The sequence below is a fragment of the Mesocricetus auratus genome, unplaced genomic scaffold, assembly GCF_017639785.1.
Source record: "Mesocricetus auratus isolate SY011 unplaced genomic scaffold, BCM_Maur_2.0 Super-Scaffold_100008, whole genome shotgun sequence".
NCBI lineage: Eukaryota > Metazoa > Chordata > Mammalia > Rodentia > Cricetidae > Mesocricetus > Mesocricetus auratus.
In genome coordinates this window covers 17450863-17475876 of record NW_024429192.1, presented here as the reverse complement: position 1 = coordinate 17475876, position 25014 = coordinate 17450863, and the positions used below count along the sequence as shown (strand labels likewise).

At 39.3% G+C, this 25014-nt stretch overlaps 1 long non-coding RNA gene across 2 annotated transcripts in view; it reads right to left on the bottom strand.

Annotated features, from left to right (window-relative positions):
- Positions 1 to 25014, bottom strand: part of LOC121141762 — a 45888-nt gene that overhangs the window by 2038 nt on the left and 18836 nt on the right. For both annotated transcript variants that reach the window (XR_005878699.1, XR_005878700.1), the window contains one exon: positions 3651 to 3757. This is a non-coding gene — a long non-coding RNA (uncharacterized LOC121141762). The remainder of the gene's footprint in view (positions 1 to 3650; positions 3758 to 25014) is intronic.

Genomic DNA, 25014 nt, shown 5'->3' with positions numbered 1-25014 from the left:
ACACATCTGTTCTAAGAGACAAAAAGAAATGCTATGAGTTGTTTAAATCCAGTTATTTGTGTATCTCAGTATCTCCTGAGCATTTCAGAAAACATTAATGTAGGAAACAAATGTTTTGTAGCAAACTGGCCATGTGAACCTTGGTGTGATAAAGAATACTATAATATCCAGATGAACCCCCAAGAAACAACTTCATTGGGAATATGCCTCAGAACACTGAGGTACAGTCATGAAGTCAAAAGCTTCCAGTAGCTCAGTAGGAATGCAGAATCTTGGACTTCACCCCACAGCTATGAAACTACTTTTGCCTTCTCACAGTAACCTTCAAGTTATTTCTGTATGTGTTAAAGTTGGAAGCAGTGTCTGAAATGGGATTTGAAGAAACTTCTATTCTTAAGAATTATGAACTAAGATGTGTGTATTTAAATGACACCAACAGCATACTATTAGTCAAAGTAATTTGGATTTGGATGTTTCTGTGAAGTGTAGAATCCCTTCTAACACATGTCATCTCTGATTTATCATAGATGACAATATACAATTTCTGTAAGTCAACCTTCTATTGCAAGAGACACAGGAATCACAAGTATAAAGAAATAAAATGTTCTTTAAAAGAGTCTATGAGACAAGCCATATAAATTGCTCTTATTTGGAAACTTACTTGCTTTGCAGTTTATTATTTCAAGCTTAATTTACATGGAATTTATTTTTATTTAGTCAGAGTTTAAGAGAAATTATGTTGTCCTCTTTATAGCTAAGGAATGCTCTTAAGGACATAATTCTCAGAAAATTTTTGACAAACATTACTTACCAAATATATAACTCTCTATTTACACATACTTCATTGTTATGTAAGCAGGGATAAGTGTTGTCTGGCTCATACAGCCAGCTAATAGTAAATGGTTCTTAGCTAATAATTAAATAACTTAAAGGAGGAAGCATTTGGTTCTCTTAGCTCATCTTGCTGTTTATACAAAAATAATAAAACTAAAACTCTCTTAAAAGATAGATTATCCATGAGTTTAGACAAGGCCAAATTGGCTGCATTACTTAATTATAACTAATAACTCACTCCATATCTGAATCTTTTCCTCTGAGGTTCTTGGAAAGTATTAAGACAGTGTTATTATTTCTGCTTGATAAACTTTGCAAAATCTAAACTAAATAGGTAGTATATTTCTATCCGATCAAAAGTGATCTCTCACACATACACTAGTGCTTTAACTACAAATTCAAAATCTTGTTTTGTAAAGCAAACAGTTTTATGGGTTTAAACAAATAATTCTATTAGTTTTACATCCACACATGCTTTTAGATATGCTCTGGTTATCATCTTTTTCAAAATTATCCACTTTCAGTGAGTTTTGTGTGTCTGTAGCAATCTAATTTTGTATGTATGTTATCATCTTTGCATAGAACAAAACACTGCACTCAAAATAGAAAGCAATTTCTATATTAGATCTTTTTTGAGCATTACAATGAAAGTGCTGTGTTACCCAGGCCTGAAATTCCCACAACTAATGTTCCACTCTCCATTAGAAAATTGATTTAGAAAATGTATGTATGTATTATTATGACTATTATTACCACTGTTGGAGTGCCATAAAAGCTGCATTTTGCCAATTTCTACTGACCTATGTCATTTTCTCATTTTAAAAATCTGTAATCACTCTAGAAAAATACAATTTCACATCCCTTTTTAGACAAGCCTTCAAATGTTAAATTTGCAAACAGCCAGTCTCAGTACTTCAGTGATGGGCACATGGGCTCATGCTGCAGTTAAGCCTTTGGACCTCTAGATTGATTTCATGTATTTAAAATCTTTCCTTAAATCAAGAGCCCAAAGGTCATTAATGACAAACATCTGCTTGCTATTTTCTTCCATTTGTCACACAGATAATACGCAGCATTATTTATTTAGCAGCCCTATATAAGCATTTCTCTTCTAAGGCTCTGCAAGAAAACTGATGAGCAGAATCACACACAGAAGAATTAAGGGACAGGGCACACACTTCTGCTAAGGGGTTGTTTATAATAACCAAAATGAAGATGAAGACACAATGAGTACCCTCTAGGATGCTCGAGCACTGCCAAGTGATGTTAAGGGGTGGACCAGACAGCAAGGACGTTTAAAGTAATTCTTGTGCATAGACTGACGTCTGTCTCTCAGGACACTACTTCCTGAAAATCCTATGGAAAAGTTTTTTTTTCTGTTTGTGCTGTATGAGTATTACCTCAGAAAATGCCATAACTCTGCTAAATAAGTCTTCATAAAATAAGTGTTTTTGTGTTGGTTTGCTTACTTTTGTTGCATTAATTCAAAACTCAACCCAAGATTCCTTCAACACCCTCCATAAAGTACTAGTCATGACTTCACACCACCAAGGATGACATTTTCCTTTATAAATGCCACATAAAATCAGTGGTAAATTTTTAAATAGAAAAATTGTGAAAATCCCAACATAACCACAAATTGCCCTCCGTCCCTTGCCCAATAAATTCTAACTCCAGGTTTTCACTCTCTGACAGAAATCCTTTGTGGACTTAAAGGAAAAGGTAAGCTTTTAGTTTACATTCGACTGTATGACTTTCTGTATCCCATGTGGGGATGAATTGACAGCAGCATCATAATTTACATCCACACAGGGAAAGTTAATGGGTATGTTTCTATCAGAAATAATGCTTGGAAAACCTAAAATAAAATTTTAAGATCCATAGTTTCCACAAACAAATATAATACACACATATTTACCAAAAATTAATCTGCTAAAAAAACAGATAACAGCAATCATGTATATTAAATTAACTTTGAATGTAACAGTCATGAATGACAGTGCATCAAGACTGGAAACTTGAAGCTTGGTTTATATCTGTATTAATACTTGAATTCAAGTTGAAACTTTTAGTTACCAAAGGGTAAAACAAAAAACTAACCTAGGTACAAAAAAAATGTTATATTTTACTTCATATTAAAATATTAGAAAAATATGCTTGAGATTATTAAAAGGAAGAAAACTATGTTGCTTTATATTACGTTTCTGACAAAATTTCAATGAAAACCTTTTTTTAATAGCACATAGTTAAGATTGTTGTAATTTAAGAAAAGACGCCGGGGACAGGGTTCAAACAGAGGGGTTTTTTTATTGGGGAAAGGGATCATAAAAGGGGGAAAGGAGGAGAGAGATTGGCCTCTGGGGACAGGAGCAGCAGGAGAGGGGAAAGGGGGAAAGAGAAAAGAAAGAGGGGGGAGACAGAGAGAGGAAGAGAAAGAAAGAGGGGGTAGGATGGGAGGTGGCCGGGGCCCTTTTAAAAAGAAACGTAGTGCTCTTAGTGGCTGCAACTGAGGGCACATTCTGTCAGAACCCCAATGACAGGCCAGTACAAATGCCTAAATACTAACAAAGATCTGTTGCAAGTTTACATAGATTGGGGCTCCTAGATTGGCTTATATTTATGAATGCATCTATTTAAGAAGACCAAGCCTGATTATTGGTATGAAATTGAATTTTTGTTTCTACTTGACTAGAATTATCAATTAAAATAATCAATTAACATTTATTAATTAGTTATCATATTGTCAACTGGTTGGTCTGACTTTACTTCAGGTAGCAAACTTATAGATCTTTCCTATACATTCAGTGATTTCTTACCTGTTATTTCTGTAATTATTTTTCATACTTGAGACAAATATTTGCATATGCATACTATTTCCTGCCCATGTTTAGGAGTCTACAGTTTTCTGCCTCCCAAGGTATACCTAGAAAAGTCCAGAAAACAACCTGCTCAGTTCATTGTTATAGTCTCCCATGCTGTAATAAGGAGAAAATATCTCACACTGCAGATTCAGATGCAAGAAAACAAAAACTGTATTCAACAAAGTAAAAGAGAATATTTGTCACACAGTGGGGATTTCCCCCACTGACAACTTAAAGTAAGAAACACATCTTCCACTCTGTAAGCAGAAGATGGCCCACAACAAGAGGTTTTTTTTTTTTTTAGTATGATACAAACTAGAAACAGATGAGCATCTTGAAGGCTTCTCGGGGATATTAAACACCACTAACAAAGACCAAACAGAAGAGACACACCCATATGCCTTAGGTTCTTTAAAAATGTCAGGGCATCTTAAGGACAGACTTGCAAGTTTGTCCTCTGAGATCATAGCGAAGATGTGATGTGGCCGATCAATTATGAAACTAGAGACTATTCACTGCAGGTGTAGTGGAGGGCATCTCTTAAGTAAGCACCAGTTACCATGCCCCTGCTCTACTGTCAAACCAAATTAGAACCTCCCATATGAATGCTAATTCCTGTTGTTTTTAAGATTTATTTTATTTTGTGTTTTGCCTGCTGCATATGTCTGTAAGTACATTACATGTGTACCTAGAACCCGTGGAGGCCAGAGGGTGGAAAGCACCCTGGAACTGGAGTTATAGATGTTTGCAGCCGCCACGGGAGCTGGGAACCGAACGTGGGTCCTCTGTAAGAACAGCAAGTGCTTTTAACCACTGGGCTCTCTCTCTAGCTCTGCTGTTATTTTTCTTAAAACCTGGCTTCCCTGAATCAACTAATAGTAAACTTGACCTAGTTAAAAGTATCCTCGGTCTTACAGACAAGCCAACCTTGAGGACATGAGAGCAGGAGAGCTGACCCCTCACGCCGTCTTTCATTCGGTGGCATGGGTGAGGGAAAGATGCCCTCCCCACTCCCTACCCTCACTACCTGCGTCAGGCAAGAGAGCTGGCTGCAGGGTCACGAGAATGAAAGAACTAGTCTGTAACACACCAGCTGTAGAAAACAGAGGAGTGGACTCTGCACCCCACCTGGAAAGCACAATAGAGTTGACCGTATCGTCGGGGATACAGGTAAGCCAGCCCTGAAGGCGAGAGAGCAGGAAATCTGATCCTGCCACCCCATCCTATTCCCCCTACAGCAATCAGGAGAGCAGGCCTGCACCTCGCCCGGACAAAACAGTAGAGCTGGTCCTGGAGATATGTGTGAAGGGGACCAGATCTGAGGGCGGGAGAGCAGAACTGGCCCTGCTCCTTGCTGTAGGCTGCTTCGGGTGAGCTAACCAAGTCAGTGCTGGAGAAGTCCCCTGAGTAGTGATTACCAGGGCAAGCTAATGAGCTGACCAACCCACTTCCCTCCCAGGCCCAGAACTAGGACTGAGTTGGCCCACACCAACATCCACCTAATCTATGACCTGTTGGAGCATGTGAAGGGAACGAACCTACAGAACCAAAACAGCGAGATCTCCGTGACACACAACAACAACAGGTATCTAAGAGGATCCCCAGTGAGAGCCCATTTTTGGTGGTGTAGCAGAAACCGGCCACCTAGTGTCAGGCCAAGACTCACAGCAATGAACACTTGCAAGTAAAGATGAATGGACTGAAGGGTCAACTGTGTGACTCAACGGGCCACACTACAGCTTCCTCAACAAGATTCTTCCTTTTTTTCTGTTTTTGTTTTTCCTTTTGTTTTGATTTGTTCGCTTTTGATTTGGAGGGAGGTTGCAAGAGCAGAGGGCAGATGCAAGGAGACAGAGATAAGCGGGATTGGAACGCATGATGCGAAACTCGCAAAGAATCAATAAAAGGAAAGAAAACAAATACCTTTAGTCTTTGTTTATTGAAAGATTTTATCAGCATGAATCATATGCATGAAGTCAATAACCATAAGCATCTTTCTGGGTATCTAATACCTAAAGATACAATATAGTTGTCATTTGGTGGTTTACATTAAACAATATTGAACAGTAGTAATGTGTACCCATTTTTTTTTCAGTACAGGTAATTTTCAACTCCTATACCTAGAGTTAATCAAAGCTGACAAAGGGAAATTTACTAAAAAGCATTCTCTTACTGACTCTGCAACTCACTTTTGACAATATTAACTCATCATCCTGACTAATGGGCATAAGAAAGTTATAATGTGTGGTTGATACTGAGTCAGTGTAGCAAGTGTCCTTGGGAGTTTGTATTTTAAAAGAAACATTGAGGTTAATTCTAAGTAATAAACTATTAATCATAACTCTCATGTATTCTCAGGAACACAACAAAAGGAAATTTCTTCTCAAAGAAGGGAAAAAAGAAAGAAAGAAAGGAAGGAGGGAAGAGAAAAACACTGATGCAATTTCTCTATACATGTTGCAAATAATTGGCTTTCACTACCAAAAAAGTCATAGAGCTAAATTTACAGGCATTTATTTCTTCAGCTCTCAGGCATATACTCACTGTTCCCATTTCTGAGCTGCTATAATTCATGCTTGTTTGTTTTTCCTGATCCTGAATCTGCAGGATGTTTCTCAGGGTAATTCGGCTTCATCCGCTAAGGTCTTGTCACCATCGAATCCTCCTCACCCTACAACCCACCAACAATCGGTAAGTTTTGTCCTCCACTATTTAGCTTTCATGTGTGCAATTTACTTCTCTCTTACTTGAATAAAATTAATTTAAAGTGGTACACATGAAAGTGTAGAATAAACTTTTCATTCTGACTTTCTGAGGGACTCTGTGTTCTGGCTTGCAGAACCTCCCTGCCAGGACCTTGTACATTTACTTATCCCCTGCCACCCTTGGCTCCAAGGCCTTCATGACCAAATTTACCTACTTCTGTGTCAAAATGTACCTATACTTTCTCACTTCAGTAATGAAACAGCTTTGCAGCAAACTTTGAAGTGGGTTTATATATGTATGATGACTTCTTCCTATATATATATATAACCTTGACATTGAAAAGTCATAAGATGAGCAACAATTTTAATCTATTCAGGGCTTGTAGCCTTCCTCAGTTAATCAAGGAAAAGAAAAGTAAACATTGCAATATTAACTAAATTTGCTATTATATATGAACATTTCCATCCCTGGATTGCCTGTTGAATTCGCATTAATCCTATTTGTTTGAAATATTCCTGGAAAAGTAGCATTAGAGAAGAAGCCTAGCTTTACTCATCAAAAATTAAATGGGGTATATTTTCCTTGTTTGTTTTTCATATTAAATAATTGTAAAGCATTAACTGGTACAGTATTCCTTGAAGAACTTCTATACTTGTAATTAAATCCCAAGCATGCCTTTCTTTTTAGAAAAAAATCATTTATTAATGCCTGGAATCTAAACTAAACCAGATGAAATGGGCCCTCTTAATGCAAGTTAGGCACACTGATGAGAACCTGTGCTCCCCTCCGCTACCCGCAGCTTGACCTGTGTTCTCTCTTCAGCAAAACTTGCTGCTCTTCTCAGTGCCAAAGATGTTCATTTTCTCCTGCTTCCCTTTCAGAAGTAATTAGTTTGTTTAAAACTTTTCCGTGTAATTCAAATATTCTCTCATTAGCTTTTAACTCTACATGATAGTCAACATTCACTGTTTTTAGAACATATTTAAAGAACCTGGAGTTCATATCGGGCATAAAATATTTTATTTGTTTTATGTTTTTATTATACTGGACAGCAACTCCTCTAGATTTCTATTTTGTCACACAGATATTTCTTTACACCTCTGGGTACATTCAAAGTAGGCTTAATGAATCTTATTGTCTCATTTAAGGGTTTAGGAAATAACTATTATTTAGCAAGTGATAATTATGGAGACAATTGTTACAATAAATCATCCCAAATTATTTCAGTAACAAAAGGGCTTTCTAGGTTAATAATGTAAAATTTTTACTGTCCTAAATCACTTCCTGATTATCCTACTACTATTTAAACAACATATATCAGTAAGACCATAGATGTTATTTTACACTTCTCCACCTCATTAACATAATAATCAGAAAGAAGGAAACAGAAAGAGAAACATGTTATTTTCCTGAATACTCAAATGAAACTTTTCATATCTACAAAAACAAATTTACCTTATTATGTACTCATTGCAATTATAACAGAGGTTCTTACAAATAAAAGGAACCTATGGTAGCCAAAAAAGATTTTTTGTAAATATTAGCAAATTTGGTCTCAGTGTATTAGGTAATATTTTTTGGTGACATAAAGAAAATACAGCTGTATCTTTGAAAAAACATCATTCAGTGGAAATTGTTTAGATCAGTCTAATAAAGTTGTCATTTTAAAAATAATTTCTGACTACACAATTATTTAATCAACTGACTTCCAGATGTTAAACTGGATATAAACTGTTTTTGTCCACATATCCCTGTCAATAGTTATCTGGGTTTTCTTTTTAGGTTAACTTAAATTTAAATCTAATATTTTAAGTATAACTCAAACAGTCATTGATCACAACAATTAGTCAGTGTAACTAAAATCATGGAATCAAATTATGGAACTAGACAAGCTGCTGAACGCACAATCATCCCACTGACTAAAGAGAGGGAGGTAAAATTTCCTTTTTAACTGAGAACACATCAAAATAAAGAAAAGGATGCAAACCACAGCACATTCCAAATGAAACTGTATGACCAGAAGGAGTACTTGCATATGAAAATGTGCTGCGAGACAAAGGCAAATGCATGGAGGCCTCTAGGAAGCACCCAGAATTGAACTGTAAGAAAAGTTGCCATATTCTCCTGGGAAAAAAATCTTTTAGTCTATCATTAAATTACTAGATACATAGAAAGTTTTGCAAAATTTTGAAGTTTCTGGTTGATAACTTTAATACTTGGAAAAATAAGCTCAGTACTGCAAATGAAAAATTAATTTTTCTTTCTGCTCAAAAAAGTTAGTTAATAAAAACACCATGATCTAGGCCACCTCCTACCTGAGGCATCTCTTCAGAACTGCTATGGTATATTGTTTTACAGATTTTACTAGATTATCTCAGGAACCATTAGGGACTTACAACTCAGCAGAATAACTGTAAAGCCATACAGATACTCTATTAAGCAAAAGAGAACTGACATTTCTACCATTAGTTGCAAATAATAATAGGACTTCAAAGAGTTTTATTAAAAGCAAGAAGTACCTGAAAAAATTCCCTGTATCAAGTTCACCTTTGAAAATTTTCAGACTAAATTATTTCCTTGAAATTAAAACCAAAATCAGTCATTCAGTGTTCATCTATTCTTTTCATTTGACATTTTAAAACAGTCTCTTGTCTTCCTTTGTATTTTTAGATGAATTTGTGTGCAGTGCATTACAGAAAGAAAGAAAGAGAGAAAGAAAGAAAGAAAGAAAGAAAGAAAGAAAGAAAGAAAGAAAGAAAGAGAGAGAGAGAGAGAGAGAGAGAAAGAGAGAAAGAGAGAAAGGAAGAGAGAAAGGAAGAAAGAAAGGAAGAGGGCTTGGCAGCCCGGGGAAGGCAGTGAACGCTGAATTCACTGTGCTGCATCTGGTAACACAAGAGGCATGTGAATAATATTTAGAGACCTAGCACACCTTAGTGGAAACAGTTATAACTACAACTGCTTCCAAAACATTTTCACTCTCAATTCCATTGTTTCAATGAAATTTCATTGTGCCTAAACAAAGGAATGTCGGTGGGGTTTTAATTCCTCTTAACTATGTATGGTTCCTCCACTGAATCCTCGAAGGAATTATGTAATGAAATAAACCTGATCATGAATTTCAAAACCTAGAAATCCTCCTCTCTCTTCAGACTATGCATGATGTTATTATACAGCTCCCCTGAAGCCGTTGTATTAGAGACAATCCCATTTTGTGTGGCATTCTGGTAAAGTGTTCAGTCTCATACCTTTCCCCATTAAACTATGGTTGTACTCTTGAGCCTCAAAGCTATGTCAGATAAGCTTTTCAAATGCTTCAAACACTTCTGTTTGCAAGTCAGTTTATGTGTTCTGCTGGTGGCATCTTTTAGGTCATACCTCCTAAAATGTCACAGGGAGCAGAAAACACATTACAGACATCTACCCAGTTATCTAGATAAGCCTGAGAGTCCTTTGTTTATGTCCTGTCCTGTCCAGTCACCCTGTGGTCTGAATACTTTTGTCTTCTATGAAACTGGTGTTGAAAGTGCAGTGTGTTAAGAAGTGGAGCCTAATGGAATATGTGCAAGACAAACATCACCGTAAAGATATTCTGGGAGAGAGGAGGCTGGGAGTCCAGGGAAGCAGCTGTTCCTCGGGCAGCATCAGGTAAACAGGCCGGCTTCCCGGCCTGTGCTCCAGTGCCTGCAGATCGCCTGGGACCTGCACAGAGCTCCCAATCCCGGCAGGAGCCAAGCACCCCAGACTCCAGATCTTCTCTCCCACCAACGAGACCAGGAAAGGAGAGGAGGCTGGGAGTCCAGGGAAGCAGCTGTTCCTCCGGCAGCATCAGGTAAACAGGCCTGCTTCCCGCCCTGTGTTCCAGTGCCTGCAGATCGTCTGGGAACTGCACAGAGCTCCCAATCCGGGCGGGAGGCAAGCACCCAGACCCCAGGTCTTCTCTCCCACCAACGAGACCAGGAAACCAGAGGACCCAGGGAGACCAGGGGAGTAGCTGTTCTGGATCAAGTACAACAGGACCCAGCATAGGGTCCAGAGGACCAGGTAAGAGGATAAGCACCCCAGATTCCTGTTCTTCTTCTCCACCCACGGGACCAGCTTTCGGACAAGGAATAGAAGAACCACCAGATTATTGAACTTGCTAGCACCCACCAAAAAGGGAACTCTGGTCCCAAGACCAGTAAGGGGCTCTTTCTGCACCCACTAGAAGAAGAGATGGGAAAGAGACAATACAAAAACACAGTCAGCAACAGAAAAACAAATATGACACCGCCAGATTCTAGAGACTCCACACCAGCAAGACCCCAACATTCCAATGCGAACGAAGCAGAAGAGAACGACCTTAAAAGCACATTCATGAAAATGATAGAGGCCCTAAAAGAGGATATTGGAAAATCCCTCAAAGAAATGGAAGAAAAAACAAACCAAAAAATGCAAGAAATGGAAGAAAAAACAAACCAAAAAATGCAAGAATTGGAAGAAAAAACAAACCAAAAAAGGCAGGAAATGGAAGAAGAAATGAAGCAAAAAATGCAAGAAATGGAAGAAAAAACAAAGCAAAAAATGCAAGAATTGGAAGAAGAATCATACCAAAAAAGGCAGGAAATGGAAGAAGAAACAAAGCAAAAAATGCAGGAAATGGTAGAAAAAACAAAGCAAAAAATGAAAAAAAAATGGAAGAAACAAACCAAAAAAGGCAGGAAATGGAAGAAGAAACAAAGCACAAAATGCGAGAAATGGAACAAAAAGCAAACCAAAAAATGCAAGAAATGGAAGAAACAACAAACCAAAAAATTCATAAAAGGCAACAAACGGATGAACAGATAAACAGAAAATTGCAAGAAGCAATGCAAACACTGCAAGGGTTGAAAACTGAAATAGAGTCATTAAAAAAAACACAATCTGAAGAAAGGCAGAAAATAGAAAAGCTGGACAAACAGTCAGGCACTACCAATACAAGCATTACCAACAGAATAGAAGAGATGAAAGAGAGAATCTCAAGTGTTGAAGATACGCTAGGAGAAATGGATTTATCAACCAAAGAAAACCTTAAATCCAACAAATCCTTAACACAAAACATCCAGGAAATATGGGACACCATGAAAAGACCAAACCTAAGAATAATAGGTATAGAAGAAGGAGAAGAAATCCACCTCAAAGGGGCAGAAGGCATATTCAACAAAATCATAGAAGAAAACTTTCCCAACCTTAAGAAAGACATGCCAATGAAGGTACAAGAAGCCTACAGAACACCAAATAGAGTGGACCACAAAAGAAAATCCCCTCGCCACATAATAATCAAGACCCCAAACATACAGAATAAAGAAAGAATATTAAGAGCAGCTAAGGAAAAAGGTCAAGTAACATATAAAGGCAGACCTATCAGAATTACACCTGATTTCTCCATGGAAACTCTGAAAGCCAGAAGGTCCTGGATAGATATTCTTCCTACACTAAGAGACCATGGATGCCAGCCCAGACTACTATACCCGGAAAAGCTCTCAATCACTATAGACGGAGAAAACAAGATATTCCATGACAAAACTAGATTCAACAGACTCTGAGGAAATCCAGAGAATCATTAGGTCATACTTTGAAAACCTGTACTCCACAAAATTCGAAAATTTAAAGGAAATGGATGACTTCCTGGACAGCTATCAATTGCCAAAACTAAATCAAGAACAGATAAGCAATTTAAATAGACCTATAACCCCTATGGAAATAGAAGCTGTCATCAAAAGTCTCCCAACCAAAAAAAAGCCCAGGTCCAGATGTCCTCAGTGCAGAATTCTACCAGAAATTCAAAGAACAGCTTATACCAATACTTCTCAAAGTGTTCCACACAATAGAAGCAGAAAGGCCTTTGTCAAACTCTTTCTATGAGGCTTCAATAACCTTGATCCCCAAGCCACACAAAGATACAACTAAGAAAGAGAACTTCAGACTAATATCCCTCATGAACATTGATGCAAAAATACTCAATAAAATACTGGCAAATCGGATCCAAGAACACATCAAAACAATCATTCACCACGATCAAGTAGGTTTCATCCCAGGGATGCAGGGATGGTTCAACATACGAAAATCCATCAACGTAATCCACCATATAAACAAGCTGAAAAACAAAAATCACATGATCATCTCACTAGATGCTGAAAAAGCCTTTGACAAAATCCAACACCCCTTCATGATAAAGGTCTTGGAGAGATCTGGGATAACAGGGACATACTTAAACATAATAAAAGCTATATACAGTAAACCAACAGCCAACATCAAACTAAATGGACAGAAACTCAACGCAATTCCTCTAAAATCAGGAACAAAACAAGGCTGTCCACTCTCTCCATACCTTTTCAACATGGTACTTGAAGTTCTAGCTATTACCATACGACAACAAAGGGGGATCAAGGGGATACAAATTGGGAAGGAAGAGGTCAAACTTTCACTGTTTGCAGACGATATGATAGTTTACATCAATGACCCAAAGAACTCTACCAGGGAACTCTTACAGCTGATTAACACCTTCAGCAAAGTGGCAGGCTACAAGATCAACTCAAGAAAATCAGTAGCCCTACTATATACAGATGATAAAAGGGCTGAAAGAGAAATCAGAGAAACATCACCCCTTACAATTGCCACGAACAACATAAAATACCTTGGGGTAACACTAACCAAACAAGTGAAAGACCTGTATCGTAAGAACTTTGAATCTTTAAAGAAAGAAATTAAAGAAGCCCTCAGAAAATGGAAAGATCTCCCATGCTCTTGGATAGGAAGGATCAATGTAGTAAAAATGGCAATCCTGCCAAAAGCAATCTACAGATTCAATGCAATCCCCATTAAAATCCAAGCACAATTCTTCACAGACCTTGAAAGAACAATAATCAATTTTGTATGGAAAAACAAAAGACCCAGGATAGCCAAAACAACCCTGTTCAACAAGGCAATGTCCAGAGGCATCACCATCCCTGACCTCAAGCTCTATTATAGAGCTATAGTCCTGAAAACAGCTTGGTATTGGCACAAAAATAGACAGGTAGACCAATGGAATCAAATTGAAAATCCGGGTATTAACCCACACACGTACGAACATCTGATCTTTGACAAAGAAGCTAAAAATATACAATGGAATAAAGAAAGCATCTTCAACAAATGGTGCTGGCATAATTGGAGACTGGCATGTAGAAGAATGCAGATCGATCCATGTTTATCGCCATGCACAAAACTTAAGTCCAAATGGATCAAAGACCTCAACATAAATCCAGCCACACTGAACCTCTTAGAAGAGAAAGTGGGTGGTACCCTTGAACGAATTGGTACAGGAGACAGCTTCCTGAACATAACACCAGTAGCACAGACAGTGAGATCAACAATTAATAAATGGGACCTACTGAAACTGAGAAGCTTCTGTAAGGCAAAGGACACAGTCAGCAAGACAAAAAGGCAGCCCACAGAATGGGAAAAAATATTCACTAATCCCACATCTGACAGAAGGTTGATCTCCAAAATTTACAAAGAACTCAAGAAGCAAGTCTCCAAAACACCAAAGGACCCTATTAAAAAGTGGGCTGCAGAACTAAATAGAGAGTTTTCAATAGAGGAGTCTAAAATGGCTGAGAGGCACTTGAGAAAGTGCTCAACATCCTTAGCCATCCGGGAAATGCAAATCAAAACAACTCTCAGATACCATCTCACTCCTGTCAGAATGGCTAAAATCAAAAACACCAATGACAATTTATGCTGGAGAGGATGTGGTGAAAGGGGGACACTCCTCCATTGCTGGTGGGAGTGCCAACTGGTTCAGCCACTTTGGAAATAAGTATGGAGATTCCTCAGAAAAATGGGAATAAACCTACCACAAGACCCAGCAACTCCACTCTTAGGCATATATCCAAAAGATGCCCATTCATACAACAAAGATGTCTGTTCCACTATATTCATAGCAGCTTTATTTGTAATTGCCAGAACTTGGAAACAACCTAGATGCCCCTCACCTGAAGAGTGGATAGAGAAAATGTGGTACATCTACACAATGGAGTACTATTCAGCAGAAAAAAATAATGGAATCATGAGATTCGCAGGCAAATGGATGACACTAGAAGAAACCATCCTGAGTGAGGTAACCCAGTCACAAAAAGAGAAACATGGCATGTACTCTCTCATATATGGATTTTAGACATAGATCTGGGGAGTGACAGCCTACAATCCTATGGCCAGAGAGTCTGGGAAACAGAAACTTTATTTAGTGGCTGATCGAAGAAGAGGCAGACTCCCTTGGTTAAGTACTGAGCTGAACTCAAGAAAGCCAGTAACAGAGAGGGAGGACTGATGATCAAAGGGATTAAGACTGGGCTGGTTTAACCCCCAGAAACAGCTGACCAGACAAAGGTTAACTCTTGAATCCCAGGCATCAGCCTGGGAATCCAGCATGGGACTGATCAAGACCCCCTGAATCTGGGTGTCAGTGAAGAGGCCTAGGGAATCTATTGAGCCTTGGGCAGCAGATCAGTACCCATCCCAAGTATACACACGGACTTTGGACTCCCATAGAACAATGTGAGGTGCACTCTCACCCTGAACTCTTGGGGAAGGGTCTAGGCCCTGCCCTATATGAAATGACAGACTATGCACACCCCCATGGAGGGCCTCACCCTCCCTGGGGAAATGAGGGGGATAACGGGGGGGGGGTTTGGGGGGAGGGCACGGGAAGAAGGGAGGGAATGGGAGAGGGACCTGGAACTGACTTGTGAAGCAACCTTGTTTCTTATCTAAATTTAAACTGGTAAATAAAATGAAAAAAAAAAGATATTCTGGGAGTGGACGTGCTCCGTTTGCTCATCTACCAAGTGAACATGCAGCAAGAGGGACCTTACAGGACCACAGATATTGACACATTGACCTTGAACTTCTCAGCCTCCAAATCTGTAAGAAATCCACTTCTGTTCTTCATAAAATGTCCAATCCGTGGTAATATCTTATTTCAGCACAGGACAGCCTATGATATAAAACATTCAGCCCAGTATCTAAGGAAAATTGAACCGTTAATGAACACTTTGAAATGTAGATGTATTTCTGAAAATAAAGGCATAGCTGTCCACGGAGCTATAAGAAGTTTAATTTGTAATTTTTAACTCGACGGTGCCAAAGTGATATGCATTCCGTAGAATGTGTGCATTTCTGTGGAATCTGAGCCACAGTTCCTGTCACTTATATCACCATGAAAGTAAATAACCCATGTAATACACTGCACTCTAAGTATTTTCAGCAACATGCAAGCCCATCACAAACTGCAGAGCATAGTATAATACTTATGGAAACACAGGTAAAGCACACTTGCTTGTATCTACTATCTTAATACCTTAGTACTTGGCTGAAAACTCAAAAGGAAGTAAACAGTGTCTATCAGCAAATAAATATTTCATAGCAGGGAACTTCCAAACTGATGAATGGCAATCTCAACAAATAGTCTTCTCCCAAAAAAAAAGAAAAAGCAAATTTTTTAAAAGGAAAACTATGGGGCTGGGAAGATGGCTTGGTAGTTCAGAGCACTTATCGTTCTTCCAGGAAACTCATGTTCAATTCCCAGAATCCATATGGAAGCTCGACCACACCTGTAAATCCAGTTCCAGAGGATCCAATGTCTTCCTCAGGGTTCCACAGGCACCAGGCATGCAAGTGGTGCACATACATGTATGCAGGTGAAACACCAATACTCACAAAATAACTAAGACCTTAAAAAAATGTAAGCTACTTCAGAACTCCGGAAAATTTTCCAAATGTATGTAACGAATCGAGATGAATTTAATGAAGAAGTCTCTTAAGGAAGAGCGGTGAGAATATGTAGCATTTGATCTGGGGCTGTTGCCTCCCTAAACTATCCCCAGCTTCTTTAACATGAAAGATGGATGAAGCTGAGCAAACTGGAGAGCCGTCCGCTCCAATGCTGGAGGAGGCTCACTTGGTTTAGGGAGGAGCAAGAGCCAATGTGGCAAAGAGCAAAGGCCAAGGACACCATCACCCTAAAGTGACAGTGCTGCCCGAAGTAAACGGCCACATATGCACATGTGCATGTATAACCACAGTCAACAGGAAAAGAAGAAGAGCTAGAATCATTAACCATGTGCTATCTGAAGCATCTAGTTGTCAACAATCCACACGTGTTAAGCAAAAGAGAAGGTGACTTCTATTAAGAGGTCTGAAGGATACTCCACAGAAAACTTCTGAGGGGGTGAGATTGGTTATTATAAGCAAAGACTTCAAAACAACTACTATAAATATGCTCAAAGAACGAAAGAGGCTATGCTTAAAGAATCATAGAATTTGATGAGAGTAGGATGTCAAACAAGCTCCCAATTTATTAAAAAAACTAAATATAAACTGTGGAGTTGGAAAGTATAATAATTAAAATGAGTAATTGTCCTGAAGGTTTCAAAAAATGATTTGAGATGGTGGCACATAAGGTCACTTAATGCCTCTGCTCACACCCATGCTGGCTCTGTAGAGATTGCTTTTGTTTGGCTGCTTTCTATACTTTCAGAACGGAAGGGATTTGGTGGGGAAACACAACCACTACTTGGACCTTTCCCATACCCACAAGTGCTGGCCTGTTGCCTCCAGTGTGAATGGGTATTCAGCCAGTCATTGGTAGGCTCAGCTGTCAGAGCTAGCTGGAGAGTGGTTCCTATACTCTGTACATCCTTGGAGCTGAATATGGACAACAGTGGCAGGAACTCGGGCAAGTATTAGTCATAGTGGCTAATGCACCCAAATAGGAAAGGTGGGACAGGTCTCAGCCTCTTTTACAGTGTGACCTGTTGGAATTCACAAGAAAGTAACTCAACACATGCACGGGCGTGCACACACGCACCACACACACACACACACACACACACACACACACACACACACACACACACACACATACAGAGTAAGCTATAAAATAACATCTCCTTTCTCCATCTACTCAGAGAGGAAATATTTACTCAGCGTTTTTGTAATGTTTTGATCAGTTTTATTCCTATTTGATTTTGTTCTCCCTTGTATTCTCTAGAGGATTCTCTAGAGGAACAGAACCTATAGGATGAATACATATTTACTAAATCAGCTTATACTGAAATAGTAACTACAGCTGTCTCACACCTAAGAAACTGAGAACCCAGGAATTGCTTGGTCCTAGAGATTCAGGGCCTCAGCAATTGGAGCATTCCCACACTGGCTATCTCACACCAGAGAGTCAACAATCCAACCATCGTTTAGTCCATGAAGCTGTTCCAATTTGGTGCTTAAGGTGTCTGGAGAGATGCTGGTCCTCAATTAACAATGGAAGCCTGCAAACCCTGGTTCTGATACTAGTGAAGGGTCAGCAGCAGCAAAGACTGAATGGGCAAGAAGGAAAGGAAATCAATTGAAGGTGATCAATCGTCTTTCTACCAGAAGGTGCCACCCACACTCAAGATGAATCCTACATCAATTAGGACAATCAGGACAATTCTTGAGGTGAGGTTCTCTGTGCAGACTAGTAGCAAGTCAACATGAAAACTAACTATCACAACTCACCACTGTTTCTTGTACATCTTAATCTAGTATGTTTCCTATCTCCCATTTTTTTATTTCCTTAGCCCTCCTTTGTTATCAATTACCCAATCCCATTGTCCTTATTGATAAATTCTTAGTTTACTCTGTATCTTAGATCCAGTCTTTCCTATCCTGATTGAGGTTGTATTTTTATTTTCAATTGTCTATTCTGTTTTCAAATACCTAGTTTGTTTCTGAAGGGGTTGTTATTGCTGGAGTCTTTCTCTCTTGTAAATGGTAGTGGCAATTAAAATTGCTAGAGTAAGTGTCGCAACAGAAACCCCCTGTTCAAAACTGGAGGGGTATCCATCCCAACAATGCAAATTGCAAAGCAGAAAGAAAAGCAATAAACATAGTAAATCAAGGCAGTATTACTCTTCTAAAAGTCAAAACTAATCATTGGCTCAGTTCAAAGATATCAAAATGGTTTAAATGTTAGACAAAGAATTCAGAATTCTAAGTTTTTCTTTGTTTTTTAATGTTTTTATTTAAATTAGAAACAAGAATGCTTCAAATGTCAATCCCAGCTCCCTCTCCCACCACTCCTCCCTTGTCTCTCCACCAGCCCCCAGCCCCCCACCCAATCCACATCATTCCCCAGGGAAGGTGAGGCCCTCCTTGGGGGGGATCTCTAAAGTCTGTCATTTCATCCAGAGCAGGACCCTTCCCCATGTGTCCAGGCTGAGAGAGCATCCCTCTATTTGGAATGGGCTCCCAAAGGTCATTCATAAGCCATGTTAAACACTGATCTACTACCCAAGGCCCCAGTGATTTCTGTGGCCTCTTCACTGAGACTATATTCATGGAGTCGGGATCAGTTCCCTGTTGGCCTCTCAGGCATCAGTCCGGGATTCAAGAGCTCCCCCCTTATCCAGTCAGCTGTCTTTGTAGGTTTCACCATCATGCTCTTGACTCCTTTGCTCATCACTCCTCCATCTCTGTCACTAGGTTCCAGGAGTTCAGTTCAGTGTTTAGCTGTGGGAATCTGTCTCTGCTTCCATCAGTCACTGGATGAATGTTCTCGGATGGCATATAAGGTAGTCATCAACCTTACCATCAAGGACGGGCATTTAATGTAGTCTCTCCACTATTGCTTAGTTTGCCGGTTGGTGTTATCCTTGTAGATCTCTGGAGATCTCACTAGTGTCAGCTCTCTCCTCAAGCCTATAATGACTCAATCTATTATGGTATCTCTCATCCTGCTCTCCTCTATTCTTACCTCGACTCAAACTTCCTGCTCCCCCATAGCTTCTTCTCCCCTCCTCTTACCCCCCCTCTCTTTTTCCGGCTCCCTCTCCCCTCCCCTGATGTTCCCAATCTGCTCAGGAGATCTTGCCTCATTCCACTTCTCTGGGGTATCATGCATCTCTCTTGATACCCTGTTTCCCAGACTCACTGGCACTGGGATTATAGGCTGAGACTCCCCTGATCCATATATGAGTACATACCATGTTGTCTTCTTGTATCTGGGTTACCTCACTCAGGATGGTTTACTCTAGTGCCATCCATTTGCCTGCAAATTTCAAGATTCCATTGGTCTACCTGTCTAGACTCTAGACACCCCCTATGTGGAAGGAAGTGGTGATAGGGTGGGAGGCTGGGGGGGATGGGGGGTGCAGGAGGAGGGGAGGGAGAGGTAACTGGGATTGACATGTGAACCAAGCTATTTAAAATTAAATTAATAAAAAATGAAAAAAATAAAGGGTGATGTTTTTCTGATTTCTTTCTCAGCCCTTTTATCATCTATATATAGTAGGGCTACTGATTTTCTTGAGTTGATCTTGTATCCTGCCACTTTTCTGAAGGTGTTTATCAGCTGTAGGAGCTCCCTGGTAGAGTTTTTTGGGTCACTTATGTAAACTATCATTTCACCTGCAAATAGTGAAAGTTTTACTTCTTCCTTTCTAAAGTGTATCCCCTTGACCTCCTTTTGTTGTCTTATTGCTCTAGCTAGAACTTCCAGTACAATATTGAAGAGGTATGGGGAGAGGAGACAGCCTTGCTTGTTCCTGATCTTAGAGCAATTGCCTTGAGTTTCTCTCCATTCAGTTTGATGTTGGCTGTTTGTTTGCTTTTATGATATTTAGGTATGTTCCTGTTATCCCAGATCTCTCCAAGACCTTTATCATGAAGGGGTGTTGGATTTTATCAAAGGCTTTTTCAGCATCTAGTGAGATTATTATGTGATTTTTTGTTTCTCAGTTTGTTTATATGGTGGATTACATTTATGGATTTTCATATGTTGAACCATCCCTGCATCCTTGGAATGAAGCCTACTTGCCTGTGGTGGATGAGTTTCTGATGTGTTCTTGGATCCGATTTGCCAGTATTTTATTGAGTATCTTTGCATCAAAGTTCATGAGGGATATTGGTCTAAAGTTCTCTTTCTTATTTGTGTCTTTGTGTGGCTTGGGTATCAATGTTATTTAAGCTTCATAAAAAGAGTTTGGCAAAGACCCTTCTGCTTTTATTGCATGGAATACTTTGAGGAGAATTGGTATAACCTGTTCTTTGAATTTCTGGTAAAATTCTGCACTGAAGCCATCTGGGCTTTTTTTGGGGGGGGTGGGGAGACTTTTGATGACTGCTTATATTTCCTTAGGGGTTATAGGTCTATTTAAATTGTTTATCTCTTCTTGATTTAATTTTGGTAAATGATATTTTTCCAGGATATTGTCCATTTCCTTTAAATTTTCAAATTTTGTGGAATACAGCTTTTCAAAATATGACCTGATGATTCTCTGGATTTCCTCACTGTCCATTGTTATGTCCCCCTTTTCATTTCTGATTTTGTTAATTTGCACGTTCATATTCTGCTGTTTGGTAAGTTTGGATAAAGGTTTGTCTATGTTGTTAATTTTCTCAAAGAACCAACTCTTTGTATGGTTTTCCTGGTTTATACTTTATTGATTTCCACCCTCAATTAAATTATTTCTTGGCATCTGCTCCCTGGAGTGAGTTTGCTGCCTTTTGTTCTAGAGCTTTCAGTTGTTCTGTTAATTCTCTAGTGTGACTATTTTTCAGTTTCTTCATGTGGGCACTTAGTGCTATGAACTTCCCTCATGGCACTGCTTTCAAAGTGTCCCATAAATTTGGGTATGTTGTGTCTTCATTCTCATTGAATTCTAGGAAATCTTTAATTTCTTTTTTTATTTCTTCTTTGACCCAGGAGTGGTGCAATTGTGTATTATTCAATTTCCATGAGTTTGCAGGGTTTCTGCAATTTGTGTTATTGTTGAATTCCAAATTTAAGGCATGATGGTCTGATAAGATATATGGAGTTATTCCAATTTTTTGTACCTGTTGAGGTTTGCTATGTTGCCAAGTATGTGGTTGATTTTTGAGAAGGTTCCGTGTGGAGCTGAGAAGAAGGTATATTCTTTTGTGTTGGATGGAGTGTTCTATAGATGCCTGTTAAACCCAATTGGGTCGTAACATCTATTAGGTCCTTTGTATCCTTGTTAAGTTTCTGTCTTGTGGTCCTGTCTAGTGGTGAGAGTGGGGTGTTGAAGTCTCCCACTACCAGTGTGTGAGGTTTTATATGTGCTTTGAGTTTTAGTAATGTTTCTTTTACGAACATGGATATCCTTGTATTTGGGGCATAGATGTTCAGAATTGAGACTTCATCTTGGTTGATTTCTCCTGTGATGAATATGAAATGGCCTCCTTCATCTCTTTTGATTGAGTTTAGTTTAAAGTCTAATTTGTTAGATATTAGGATTGCTACCCCCACTTGTTTCTTGGGTCCATTTGATTGGAAAATCTTTTCTCAACCCTTAATTCTGAAATAACGTCTGTCTTTGAAGCTGAGGTGTGTTTCCTGTGTGCAGCAGAAGGATGGATTCTGTTTTTGAATCCATTCTGTTAACCTGTGTCTTTTTATGGGCAAGTTAAGACCATTAATATTGAAGGAAATTAATAATTGTTCATTCTTGTTTGTTTTGGAATGGTTGGTGGTGGTGGAATTGTATGTGGATTCCTACCACTTTTCCTTTTGCCTGTTGGTATAGTGGGATTATCTATTGCCTATGTTTTTCTAGTAGTAGTTAACTTCCTTGGGTTGGAGTTTTCCTTCCAGAATTTTCTGTAGGGCTGAGTTAGTGGATATGTATTGTTTAAATGTGGTTTTGTCATGAAATATCTTGTTTTCTCCATCTATATTGATTGAAAGTTTTTCTGGGTATAGCAGTCTTGGCTGGCATCCGTGGTCTCTTAACGTTGGTTGGAATATCTGTCCAGGACCTTCTGGCTTTCATAGTTTCCATGGAGAGGTTAGGTGTAATTCTGATAGGTTTGCCTTTATATGTAACTTGGCCTTTTTCCCTAGCTGCTCTTAATATTCTTTCTTTATTCTGTATATCTGGGGTCTTGATTATTATGTGTTGAGGGGATTTTTGGAGGGTCCACTCTATTTGGTGTTCTGTAAGCTTCTTGCACCTTCATTGGCATGTCTTTCTTTAGGTTGGGAAAGTTTTCTTCTATTATTTTGTTGAATATGTTTTCTGGCCCTTTGAGGTTGGTTTCTTCACCTTCTTTTATACCTATTATTCTTAGGTTTGGACTTTTCATGGTGTCCCATATTTCCTGGATATTTTGTGTTGGGGATTTGTTGGACTTAATGTTTTCTTTGGTCGATTAATCTAATTCTCCTAGTGTATCTTCAACACCTGAATTCTCTCTTCCATCTCTTGTATTCTGTTGGTTACGCTTGCATCTGTGGTTCCTGACCATTTCCCCAGTTTTTCTATTTCCAGCCTTTCTTCAGACTGTGTTTTTTTATTGTTTCTATTTCAGATTTCAGCCCTTGCACTGTTTGAATTGTTCCTTGCAATTTTTGCTTTGTCTTTTGCTCCATTTCTTGAAGTTTTTGGATTGTTTTTTCTTCCATCTCTTTAAGGGATTTTCTCATATCCTCTTTGAGGGCCTCTACCATTTCCATGAAGTTGTTTTTTATGTAATTCTCTTCTGGTTCACTTGTGTTGGGGTGTTTCAGTCTTGTTGGTGTAGGGTCTCTGGACTCTGGCAGTGTCATATTGGTTTTTCTATTGCTCCTTGTGTTTTTATATTGTCTCCTTCCCATCCGTTCTTGCAGTGGGTTCCAGAGGGTGCCTCTTCCTCTCCTGGTGTGTGTGGGACCAGGGTTCCCTTCTGGTGGGTGTAGGCAAGTTCACTGTTGAGGTAGCTCTCCACTTCCTGGTCTTGTGGGTGGAGAGATGGACTAGGATGCTGGGGTGCTTTGGATCCCACTGGGATGGATTGGAGCCCCAGTGGTATACTCCAGGCACAGGAGTGTGGCCTGGAGACAGGCCCTGATAGTCTTAGACACGTGGGTGGAGCAGGAGACTAGGATGCTGGGGTGAGTTTGCTCCTGCCTCTGGGATGGAAGCTGCAGTGGCTATCCCCAAGCACCTGCAGCCAGTCTAGTCCTAGTTCCGTGGCTGGAGCAGGAAACTACAGTACCTTTACTCCTACCTTTGCCGGGATGGAAGCCTCAGTGGCTGAGCCTAGGTCCAGGCAGGCGGTCCGGAAATCGGACCTGGTTTACCTGGTCCCATGGGTGGAGCAGGAGACTAGCGTGCCTTGGTTTCCAACACTGGGATAGAAGCCACGGTGGTAGACTCCAAGCACAGGTACCCTGCCTAGTCCCATGGGTAGAGCTGAAGATTAGGCTGCTGGGGTGCCTTACCTCCTGCCTCTGGGATGGAAGCCGCAGTGGCAGCCCCCAAGCACCCGGAAATGGGCCCTGGTTTACCTGGACCCGTGGGTGGAGCAGGAGACTATGGTGCGTTGGTTCCTGCTGCTGGGATGGAAGACGCTGCCTAGTTTTTTTTTTTTAGGTTTGTTTTCGTTTTTTAATGACTAATGTCCTCATAAAGGTGATAAACAGATGAAAGAAATAAAGTAAGTTCAAGACTTAAAATCTAAAGACATTCTTCACAGTACAGAGGCAATCCTAAAGTTCATATGGAGGCACAAAAGATGCTGAGTAGCCAAAGAAATCCTAAGTGAATGAACAGTGCCAACGGTATCATAATATCTGATTTCAAATTAAAATATAGAACCATACCAGCAAAATCACCATCCTACCAGCACAAAAACAGATATGCTAATAAACAGAATAGAAATAGAGGACCCAGAAGTAAGTTCTTAAGTTACAGCCATTTTATTCTTACATACATTGGAGAAAAGACAGCCTCCTCAACAAATGATGCTGAGGAAACTGTATATTCACATACAGCAGGATGTAATTAGATTCCTATCTCTCACCCTGTTTAAAAAAATCAATTCAAATTACATTGAGGGCCATAAGAAATATCTGAAACCGCTAGAGTAAAACATAGGGGAAACACTGCGATGGATAAATATAGACAATGACTTTCTGTAAAGGACTCTGTTGGCTCAAGAAAGAACAGCAATGATCAATTAGTTGGAGAGCAGCAAATTGAAATCTGCTGAGCATAAGAATCAATTACTGGAGTAAAGAGAAACCCTGTGTAATGGGAGAGAAATTTTCCTAGCTATGTATCTGAGAGGGAATTACTATCCAAGACATATAAAGAACTAAAAACGAAATTAAGCACCAAAATAATAAATAGTTGGATCAATAAATGGACAAGAGAACTAAACAAATGGATATACAAATATTCAGGAAATACACTAAAAAGTACATCTTCGGTCTCCAAGAAAATGCAAATTAAACTTATATTGAGATCCCATTTCATTCCAGTCAAAATTGCTACCATCCAGGAAAAAAAAACTGGCAAAGATGTCAAGAGGAAACCCTTCTACACTCTAGTGGAATGTAAATTAGTGCTTCTGTTGTGAAATTAATTATAAAGATTACTGATAAACTACTATATTACACTAGAATGCCTTTTCTAGGTTTATATTTAAGACACATAATCAGCTTACTATAGAGATAGATGCACACCCCTGTGTATCATGTATCATTATACTATTCAAAATTTCCTACGCATGAATCCACCTATCAACAGATGAACAGATGAAGAAAACACTGTGCATACATAATATACTAGTATGG